At 36.1% G+C, this 12129-nt stretch overlaps 1 protein-coding gene across 1 annotated transcript in view; it reads right to left on the bottom strand.

The window, feature by feature from the left end:
• Positions 1-12129, bottom strand: part of GREB1L (GREB1 like retinoic acid receptor coactivator) — a 162332-nt gene that overhangs the window by 88573 nt on the left and 61630 nt on the right. The window contains exon 2 of the mRNA XM_081324854.1: positions 81-183. The gene's annotated coding sequence lies outside the window, so the exon portion shown is untranslated. The remainder of the gene's footprint in view (positions 1-80; positions 184-12129) is intronic.

Genomic DNA, 12129 nt, shown 5'->3' with positions numbered 1-12129 from the left:
CACAAAATACTTTTGTACTCTTGCTGCTATTGAAAATGTTACCAATGATAAATGCATTACAAATATGGAAACAATACTACCTTCTTTTATGTCTTTCAACCTTCATTAAATACATTCATGATGGATGATTGTTCAGAGTTATTCTGTTGCTACTTGATTCAGGCTGTTGAAAATTTTAAATACCTGTGAAATAATAAAATAATTTTAAATACCTGTGAAATAATAAAATAGTTTAAAATTGTAGATGACAGATTTAAATCCTGATATAGCAGCAAATATTTAAAGACTATGCAAAAAAGGCAGTATTTGTTTTTTTTATTTTGCCTTTATTACTCAAGGTGGTAAACATGCATAATACTCCTTCCTCCTCCTATTTTCCCCACAACAACAAACCTGAGAGATAAATTGGCAGAGAGAGATGGGACTCAAAGGGCTTTCATGCCCAAAATGGGACTAGAACTTACAGTCTCTTGTATTCTAGGCCAGCAGCCAGCCACTACACCAAAGGGGCTGCATTATTAGTATCCATAACTATTTGTTATTGCTTTGAGTACTGATAAAACTAATATTCTATGATACCAACTTACCTTAGTACAGTAATATGTGGAGGGGAAAAGTTGAAATGTATGAATATTTTAAATTTGCAATATTCAAGGGATTAATTAAGAAACATTAATTATCCATCAACATACACTGGATAATATAAAATCAAGAGGACAGTATTATTTCAGGAATACAATATCTAATTATGATTTACAATAAGTTGCAAATAACTGTCATTGTATAATTTTAAGGGTTTTTTTTCTGTACATTCTTGGAAAATAATGCCCCATCATATAAGAAATCAAACACCGACTACAAGTGAGTGAAACTGTTTCGGAAATCTAATTTTACATTCTACAGTATTGTTGCAATTCTGAAACAGCTGAATTAAAAAGTTGTTGTCCAAATCCCAGGCATATGGGTTAGTTAGTCAGAAGAGAATGGAAAAATAAATTACATTGTAATCTGAGGGTACTTTAAAAAAATCTTGTATAAGTGGTCTAACCACAGGAGGAAACAATGTTTTGTCAGTCTCAGCAATAGCGAAGTTTATCGAACACAGGAGGGGTTGCAGGAGTGGAGGAGAACCAAGTTTTAATAAGGCTACATATAATAGGTTGTCATGTGGTTCAGTAAATGTGACTGTTTTTATTTGCAAATGCTAAATGATCATATAATTCTACCGTTCTTTCACATAACCTGTTCTGATTTGGGAACTGAAAGTTCAAGGTATCCAGAAATATTTCTTTCTATAGGAAGCTTTTGTTTCTGGAAGGAGCTGCTGGCACTGAAACATGACCTTGAATGGCAATTCTTCTAATCCAAATTTATCTGGGGTCTATTTGTGGTGTTGGAGTTGCCCTCATAAACAAGCAGCATGACTTGCATTTTCAATGGTGCAATATTGTACTGAACAAAGTCTCTGACTGCTTTCCACAACAACCAAGAATTTTACACAAATTAATTAGCCTCTCAACGAACAGAAGACATATCTAACACTGTATTACAGGAGATGCTTAGGAAATCAACACTTTCTGATTTGCAGGTTCCTTCAACTCTAATCTACACCATTTTCCACTGTATTAAGTTTTAAGAGACTCAACAGTGATGATGATCAAAGTCAAGCTATATTGTTTCACAACAAACTGCGGGGACACCTTGCAAAGACTTCTTAAAAATAATAATTAAAGTCCATAATCCAATTTCAACAGTCATAAAGGCTAAAACTGCTATTTTTGAGGCCACGTGCTGAACATTTCACCTGCTAGTAATGACATCTTTGTATTGTCTTCTAATTACACTCAAAGCTAAGACCTTTGGCCCTGAGCCACAGACCTCCATTCAGACTGCACACATTCTCTTAAGCACCCTGAGCCTTTGTTGTCATTCTCAGTCTTTCATCTATTATTTACATTCATTGAGGAGGGAAGCTACTCTACCATTCACAAAGCTTTAAAGCTTCTAATCATCTTAATTTCTTTGCCTTTTCCACTCCCAATTCCCCACCACACGGCTGAACACAGCAAGCAAGCAAACTGATGAAATAATTTTCAGGCCACTGGATCCAATGGCTACTCACAATCTGGCAAGTAAAAGACATGTCCTGTCATTTTGTCCTTAGCAGCAAACACCAATCTTTTGAAAATTAAAATAGCTTTGTGCCTCCATTCAGATACATGTGTCAAATGCAATCATATGAACTAAAAAAAACCACATAGCTACTTTCTGAACTGAAATAATGGAGAATGAGTAATGCTAAAATTTAAATGCTTTGATTTCTTAATAAAGAAATGAGAATCAGACAAAATTTCAAATAAAATAAAGCAGCGTGCAACAAAACAATAAATTTCAGAATATAACGATACAACATGGTATCATTTTTCAACCACAAAATTAAAGATTTCTAAATGATAATTTACTCACATCAATCACAGCCTTGAAAAAACATCCTTTATTATTATTATTATCACAGCCTTGAAAAAACATCCTTTATCTATATTACCAAGTATTTTCCTCTACGCTGGCAGAAAACACCATAAAATATACCGGTACCTCTTTTTCCTAGTATATTGTTCAAATGATAACAAAATGCAACTTTTTAAAAATGCAGGGGGTTGCCATGATTTCAAAAGTCAGCTCTGATTATGATTATTGGGGTTCAACTATGACAATCTGTGACCCATCTTGCTGTTTTCCTTCTAACAATGTTGTTTTTCTCTTCTGAAAGCCTCCAGCCCCCTTGTCTTTTCTTATTTTCACCATTTGGTTCAACTAGCAGTTCACTTGAGACTCATCCATCTTAGGATGCCTCAAGTGACAGATGCTCTTAGAAATAACCATACTGCTCAGTGAAAAAAAGATAACATCACTTCTAGGAAATCAAGAGAGAAATACAACAGCAGCATTAATAGCATGCCCCTACATCAGTCAATAAATATATTGCAAACCTCAAAGGGAAAAAAATCAAGAAAGTCCAGTTGCCTTTTGGAAAAAAGCACCTTTGGGACAACCATGATCTGGATGATTGAGAATTTCCATAGACATTAAAAGGAACCATTGAACATCCAATGAGACAATTCACCTCTTCTCTGGTCTAACAACATTTACTTGTAAAGTAAGTTCCAACAGTTATTAATTATACAGTGTCTGACTTCAGCAGCAAAAAGTAAAGACAAGAGTAAGAAAAAGATGCTGTGTTGAGCTATAGATCACTTTTGTAACAAAAGAAGGTTTTATTGACATCTCCCAACAATAAACTAAAGAGATGCTATAAGCAGTCATGTCAAACTCGCGACTTCACGTGACGTCGCGCAACATAATTCTCCATTGCCAGCAATGGAGTAGGCGTGGTTTCCTGATGATGTGTCCGGCCCGTGGGCCAGCAGTTTGACACCCCTGCTATATATGAAAAAAAATAGCCTTCACTGAATCTGTATGTGTATCTCTTTTTATACAAAAGAAATTATATATGTCCACCTTATTTTTATCCAGAAATTTAGAATAATGTTTGCTATAAAAGGAATAGTTTATTTCTTCCAATCTCCTCCTTGTGCATTTGTTGGAAGAGAAAGTAGGAAGTGAGTATAAGAATCCCCAATCACTGTAGCTCATGCTTATAATAATAAAAAACTTCTCAATGCAGTAACTACATTTTAAAGAAACTTCCTTTATGTCAAACCCCATATGAAACAAGAAAGACTGCAGAATAGTTAAAATATTTCTTTGTTGATGGATTGATAGATGTAAAATTCGAGTCCAGATAATAATTTGGAATCACTAGTTTAGAAATGATACATAAACTGAAATAAATATCAAAGGCAATGGTTTTTTTATGGAGCTTTTCAATCCAAAACATTCTCGCTTACACATATGCATACACACAGCACAAACACATACACAGAGTAATATTTTTTAAAAGTTGCAATTATTACAGAAAACATCAAAAACATGTAATACTAATAGTATATAGCTACAAATAGGTAGACACTGAATTCCTAGGACATGGAAGGTGTAATAACCATATTCCATATGTTATACAACAGCTTTTGCTGCCGAAGGAGATTTATTTTACAAAGTTTTGCCTAGATAGAAAAACTGCTTCAAAAGCTCCTTATGAAGGAAGCAAGGATTTCTTTGTTTTGATGACCACAGAGCAATATTAGGTCCATTTCACTCAGAAATCTGAGCTTAGTTGAAAATGGTACTTGAGCTAATAAGCTGATCATTTTTTATGTTTCCAGTTTCTAAAATATCAGGAAATTATTTTTTCATTCTGCAACGATAACAACTAGTGAGAACCATAACATTTCTTTTTCTAGACATCCAAGAATAGGATGAGTGATTTAATATTTCAGCTGTTTTTGTGGGTTTTTTAAGTTTTAGTTTAGTGATGACTCCACTGGAGTTGGACAGCCAATAAATTTAAATTTACACAAACAAATAAATATAGTACCTTTCAAAACATGGCAAAGGAGATGTTTTTACTGTTAATTATCCCCTCCCAAAATATAGGGATGCAAAAAATCCTTCAGAATAACATGTGGGGTATCACATCTCTTTGAAGGATTAAAATAGTTGTTTCTCCAGGTTCACATGCAGCTTTAGAGCTGGTTCTGTCTTTCCCTGCCTGAACCAGAGAAGTTGATGCACATACACGACAGGGATGTGTAAGCAATTCCCAAAGCAATCATGTAAACCTGAAAAAAAATGCAGAACCAGAAGTGTTCTTGTCCATTCCAAAGCACTTTTTTGAAGGATTAAAATAGCCTTATTTTGCAGACAACTAATACTAGAGGTAGAAGAAAGGCCTTAAACATATATACACATTGAAAATAAGCTCCTTCAATATTCACATGGGATGTATCCTGAATGAGTGGTACCCTGATGTTTTAAAATATTAGCTTTATCCAGTGCTTTTTTTGTAAAAGAAAAAGGTGCCGGAACTCACAGATGTCATACAACCCGCCTTGCTTACCCTACAAGGTTCCATCCAAAAAAGGTGCCGGACAAAAAAAGCCCTGGCTTTATCTGAATTTTAGTTGATTTGTATAGTACCTCCTTTATTGTCAACCACAGGAGACAGCTATAGAGACTGTCAAAAAAAGGCTGCACCATTAATTTTAGTATCAAGGAATATCCTGCCAAGACTGAATAAATGCAAATATGGCCTGAGTCAACTTGACTCATGGACACAATCCATGGTAGTACTAAGGATGTGGTTTCTCAATTATTCTTCTGAGATGTTTTTAGAGTTTCTAACCTAGTCCAGACTCCTGGATTTTCTGGTGGTTATAAGCACATTATTCTTCAGTGCAGAATGAAGGCCAAATCCTGCTTGCACAAATTAGTATCGGGATAAACAGTTGGCTTCTTGAGTTTTAAGAACTTCTCAAGTTTTCAGAACTTTTTCATAATTATGGAAGGGTTTCTTTAGAAGCTACCACTTTTTAATACAAATTTGCAGGTAGCACAATATTTCGTTTTGCTTGTTTAGCATACAACTCTGCTAAACTTCATTTTCGTTATCCATTTCTGATAAGAAAATTACATTTTATAAACATCCAAATAGCAATCATGTTTTGTGGATCATAACATCTAGAAAATACAGCAACTGGTTGTTCAAGTGTATTTTCCTCTTGTTACAGGAATCTATTACCCAAGAAGCTGCCAGGATAAGAACATGACCTTGAAATGACAACTCTACTAACCCATGTCTTAATGGGTAGATTTTTCCCCCCCAAAGATCCTACAAAATTAACTACTTTTAAGCACAATAGGATCAATACGAATGCAAGGAAAAAGGTACATCCCCCACAGCCAGTTCTTAATGCATGATTGATCAAAAACAAAACAAAAAAACCTCTGTAGCTTTCCAGATAACAACTAGTGCCAAAATATCTCCTCTCTCTTGACAAAAAATCCATCAAGTGAAACTCTGAAAAGGTTTACCCTTCACCAGCCTATTTGCACTTCAAAAACTCTTTAAGTCCCTTCAGCTAAATCCCAAGTTTTAAAACAGTGCAAAAATAAAGACGGGATGGATGTCATTTATCTTCTTTTTGGCCTCTAGTCATAGCAGTAAAATCTGCCACTTTTGAAAGAAAAAAACACTTGTTTTAAAGGAAACTTCCAGATTCAATCTTTACATAATTTATGCTTTTACATGTAATTTACAATTAAGAGATACAGTGTTCCTAAATTGGCTATTGAAACCCACTGATCTATGATCAGGCCAGGTTGTATAAGGAGGACAGAGACTTACTTTTTTACTCCCTTCACATCATCAAGAAGCACATTTTAATTCAAATTAATTTAAATTAGCAATATACCAGCCAATATACAAACTATATTTTATGATTTCTGCAGTTTAAATTGAATAGAGATTTCATTGGGCAAAAGGACCTTCTTAAATCATTGTGAGGGCATTCTGATTTCATTTATGAGTTGTACCCCATTATCAGACATCTCCCGCAATTATGCAGTATTTTTGAGGCTTTTTAATTAGAAAACATAACTTCTATTGTTGCATCAAAATCTAGGTCCAATGATAACCATCAAATACAGTTATCATCAATTCTCATTCTGCTACTGATTTCAATGAATTTATTTTAAAATAAAACTTTTCAGCTATTAATGACATTTAACTGAGATGGATTATGTCCTCAAATTACCGTATATAATTGATGGTGAAAAGTAACAGAGCATTTATTTCATTTAAATAAATCCTAAACTTTTCACACCCTTCTCAACTCCTTTATGTTTTCAAATTAAAAAAGCAATGAGATAAAACCAAATTAGGAGCTACCCTAATAAAATATTGTCTTCACAAACTAAAATCAAATATTTATTTCTAGTTTTCCCTTCATGCCCAAACTGAATAGCCTCATCTACAAAACAGAATTTAAGGAAATTGGGTTCTTCTCTATTCAAATATCTTCTTTCTACCAGAGCTGCTTTACAATTGATACAACTGGATGGAGAATCTGTATGTACTTGCCAACTACTGTGGGGTGTAAGTTTATCAAATATTTCCTGCCTAGGACTTCTCCACAATCCATCACCACCAGATGTGGTCCTCAATGGAACTGCATCTACATGGAGGGAAGTATGCAGTGGGGTGCCCAAGGGTCTGTTTTAGGTCCAGTGCTCTTCAACATTTTCATCAATGATTTGGATGAGGGGATAGATGGGAAACTCATCAAATCTGCAGATGACACTAAGCTGGCAGGGATAGCCAACACTCGGGAAGATAGGCTTAAGATACAGAAGGATCTTGACAGACTTGAACATTGGGTGCTATGTAACAAAATGAAAATCAATGATAAAAAAGTAAAGTTCTACATTTAGGTAAGAAAAACAAAATGCACAGGTACAATATAGGTGGTACCTCACTTAATAGTACCTCGTGGTATCTCGCTTAACTGTGAGAGGGATCTTGATATCCTAGTGGACAATCACAGTGTCTTGCAGCTGTCAAAAAAACCAACACAATTCTAGGCTGCTTTGGTAAGGCCACACTTGGAATACTGCATCCAGTTCTGGTAACCACGATGTAAAAAAGATGTTGAGACTCTAGAAAGAATGCAGAAAAGAGCAACAAAGATAATCAGGGGACTAGAGGCAAAAACATATAAAGAACGGTTGCTGGAATTGGGTATGTCTAGTTGAATGAAAAGAAGGGCTAGGGGTAACATGATAGCAGTGTTCCAATATCTCAAGAGTTGCCACAAAGAAGAGGGAGTCAAGCTATTCTCCAAAGCACCTGAGGACAGGACAAGAAGCAATGAATGAAAACCAATCAAGGAGAGAAGCAACCAAGAAATAAGAAGAAATTTCCTGACAGAACAATCAGTGGAACAACTCCAGAAGTGGTGAATGCTCCAACACTGGAGGTTTTTAAGAAGAGATTGGACAACCATTTGTTTGAAATGGTATAGGGTTTACCACCCAAGCAGGGGTTGAACTAGAAGACCTCCAAGGTCCCTTCCAACTCTGTTATTCTAATTCTATTCTATTCTATTCTATTCTATTCTATTCTATTCTATTCTATTCTATTCTATTCTATTCATTTTTATCTAATACTTTCAACTCTTAAATCAAGATCAGATGAAGGTCCAAAGATTTGCTAAACCGAGCCCAATAGTCGTGCCCTTTGGCCTTTCTGTTCTTAACTAACATTTACACTCAATAAGTAATGAAGGTGAAATAAAAATTCTGTCTTTTTCAAGACCATTCTCCAGGGTAATCAAATATAGACTTTTAAAAATTTTATTTAACACTAAATAGCAGCAAGCTATTAATAAATGTTATAAGAGAAAACTGCAAATGCAAACATTTATTGAAAACTAAAATCAAGTGTGATAGTGAAAGAGTTAAAGGCATAATAGCTGGAGAGGGGAAACCTTTGTGCTAACCCACTCTTTTTGTGCCCTAAGCATGTGATTTTATGTTGCTTAATGGTTAATAGGTTGCTTTCTTAAGTATTCAGTGTGTCAGTCAATTATGTGCTAAAGGAAGTTTTGCTCCATATTATTTTATTTTTATTTCCACAGTTATGAAGTGAATTGTCGCAATTGTTAAGTTAGCAACATGGAATTTGGCTTCCCCTTTGACTTTGTCAGCAGGTCACAAAGCTGATCACATGACCCTGGGACACAGCAACTGTCATAAACATATACCAGTTGTCAAGCTGTATATCTAGATGACTGAACATATTGTAACATATAGTTTTATTTGATTATTTATTTTGTGTTTATTTATTTATTTATTTATTTATTTTTATTTTATTTTATTACATTTATATACCACCCTTTCCCGGAGGACTCAGGGCGGTTTACAGGGTAATTAAAAACCAAAGATACAAAAGTTAAAACCAAGTTTAAAAAAGATTAAATTTATCCCTGTATAAATAAAACCCCAATTAAAATAAATTAATCCTCAGCCTGGGCCAGAGAGCTCGAAGAGCCAGGTCTTCAGGCCCCGGCGGAATGAACGGAGGTCGGGGGCAGTCCTCAGCTCCACTGGCAGCTGGTTCCAAAGGGCAGGCGCCCCCACTGAGAAGGCCCTATCCCTGGGTGTTACCCGCCGGCAATCTCTTACCGGTGGCACCCTGAGAAGACCCTCCCTGTGGGAGCACACTGGACGAAGGGAACTTGATGCCGGCAGCAGGTGTTCCCTCAGATACCCCGGACCCAAGCCATGTAGGGCTTTATAGGTCATGACCAGCACCTTTATGCTTCTTGATACTCATTTTCAGTGTATATTTCAGTGTATATTTCATAACGATTCTTAGTTCCTTATGTGATTTATATTTCTGCATATAGATAAATCATCAAATAAAACCATGTGTTACAATATGTTCAGTCTATGCTACCATAAATCAGGTAGCCTTTGATTTACAACAGTTCATTTAGTTACCAACATTCCAAAGTTCCAATGGCACTGAAAAAAGTGACTTACGACCATTTTTCACAAATGATCAAAATAGGATGCTTGGCAACTAGTATGTATTTATGATGGTCGTGCTGTCCCGGGGTCATGTGATCAGCTTTTGTGACCTGCTGACAAGCAAAGTCAATGGGGAAGCCAGATTCACTTAACAACCATTACTAAGTTAAATATTGCAATGATTCACTAACAACTGTGGCAAGAAAAGTCGCAAAACGGACCAAAACAAATGCAACGTAAATTTTGGGCTCAATTGTGGTCGTAGATCGAGGACTATCTCTATTATGATTTCAATTTTGCAAAATTGAAATATATATTGTAGGCCTAAAAGGTAAAGGTAAAGGTTCCCCCGCACATGCGTGCTAGTCGTTTCCGACTCTAGGGGCCGGTGCTCATCTCCGTTTCAAAGCCGAAGAGCCAGCGCTTGTCCGAGGATGTCTCCGTGGTCATGTGGCCGGCATGACTAGACGCCAAAGGCGCACGGAACGCTGTTACCTTCCCACCGTAGTGGTCCCTATTTTTCTACTTGCATTTTTACGTGCTTTCGAACTGCTAGGTTGGCAGAAGCTGGGACGAATAACAGGCGCTCACTCTGTTACGCGGCACTCGGGATTCGACCCACCAAACTGCCGACCTTCTGATCGACAAGCTCAGTGTAGGCCTAGAGAAACCCTAATGTTGACTATGGTACAGTAGTCTAGAAATGGTTTCCAGTTTGAGGTAAAATATAGGATGTTCATTAACCTAGTGGAAGTTTCTTTGCAACCTAAAGCTATACTTAAGATAATCTTTATTGTCATTTTTTACTGTGGGCACAGCAGCACACATTAAAAATGAAATTTAGTTGCCCACTCTCAAAGTGAAACACATACATGACACACACCTAAAACATACTATATACAACATATTTATAGACCCACACCCCTACACATAACAATAAAATATTAAATACTGTCCATCTTGAATATATAACGGAAGGAGGAAGCCTGAGAGTTCACAAGGTTAATGCTGTATGGAATGAAACTATGGTTGAATCTGGATGTTCTGCTACGGATACCACGAAGCCTCCTCCCAGAAGGTAACAAGGAAAACAGGTTGTGAAGAGGATGAGTAGTGTCCCAGATAATCTTATGGACCCTGTTCAAACAACACTTCTGTGCTATGTCCTGTATGGGAGGGAGGGAACTGCCAATGATCTTTTTGGCCATCCTCGCCACTCTCTGCACCGCCTTCCTGTCTGAAGCAGTGATGCTTCCAAACCAGACTGTGATGCTGTATGACAGGATGCTCTCAATCGTCCCCCTGTAGAAAGTGGTCAGGACAGGGGAAGGAAGATGAGCTTTTCTCATGCGCTGCAGAGAAAGTGCAGACACTGCTGTGCCCACTTCACCAGTTTCTCACTGTTGAGCGACCAAGCCAGCCTTCTCGTTAGCTGCACACCCAGGAATTTGATGGTGTAACTATCTCCAAAGGTGAATCATTAATGCACAGAGAAGTGTGGCTGGACAGGTTCTGAGGCATGAAACTGAATGATATAGTCTTATTACAAAGTGTTATTGCAGGAAATCATTTCTTTACTTGTATCTTACTTCCAGGCAATCTAATTGCTTTTCTTTAAAACTGAAATTTCAGAGATTGTAATCTTTATAGATTGGTATCCAATTCACTGCAACACATTAATTTCAGTGTCTGAGTTTAATAAAGAGATGATTCACCAAATGCAAAAGGAAACCAGCCCTATTTTACAAGCAACTAACCATAATATATTGGTTATGGTTATGTAAATAAAGTTGACCATTGACCAAAAGGTTTGCACAAACCCCTTTAACATTAAGTATATTTAATCATACCTTGAGTTCTTATTTACATTACAATCCTAAACATATTTAACTGGGAGAATTTACTAGGTTTATAATGAAAATATTCACCTGATATGGTAGTACAAAGTCATCAGAAAGTGTTTAATTCCGTGTATCTTTTTTGGATTTGATTTAATTAAACAGTGCCAGAGACCTTGCATTCTGATTATCCTTGATAATACTAATTTATTTGCTGGAGACCATTTGTCTAATGAATAAGATTTGGAACAGCATGTATAAAGTACTCGCAAATGTTGTGGGTTTTGTTTTTTTGCTTTTGCAATTTTCATTAACAGTGATGTACTGGTACTTAATTTTTATTATTTTCAAGTGGGGAGGATAAATATAATTGTATATGTTTATAATATTGTTAGGGAGCATTTTGACTGAAAGCTGAAAGTCTGTAGCATTAAGAAAGCTGATAAACATAAAGGATACTCATAAATCATTTGTGTTCTGCACTACTATCGCTATGGTACAGAAGTTCATTCCAATTCATATATTTAAGACTATTAACAGAAATGCTTGTCTGAAGCGACCGAATGAAATTGTGAAAAAAACCTACAGAATTAGGTTCATATTAAAACAGCAGGGGAGAAGAGGTTGCATAAAGCTCTCTTAAGCTAATTATCTCTAGAGCATGCAGATCAAAATACCTTTATGAGCTCTGAGTGGTAAAATTAAGAGTGGCCAAATAAACAAGGCCAGATATAATTATGACCAATAACTCTGTTCCACAGGAAGCATGCATCTGTTCAATATCCCTACAGAACAGCCTTTC

The sequence above is a fragment of the Vipera berus genome (assembly GCF_964194415.1).
Source record: "Vipera berus genome assembly, chromosome: 3".
Taxonomy (NCBI): domain Eukaryota; kingdom Metazoa; phylum Chordata; class Lepidosauria; order Squamata; family Viperidae; genus Vipera; species Vipera berus.
This window is presented reverse-complemented; position numbering and strand designations above follow the sequence as displayed.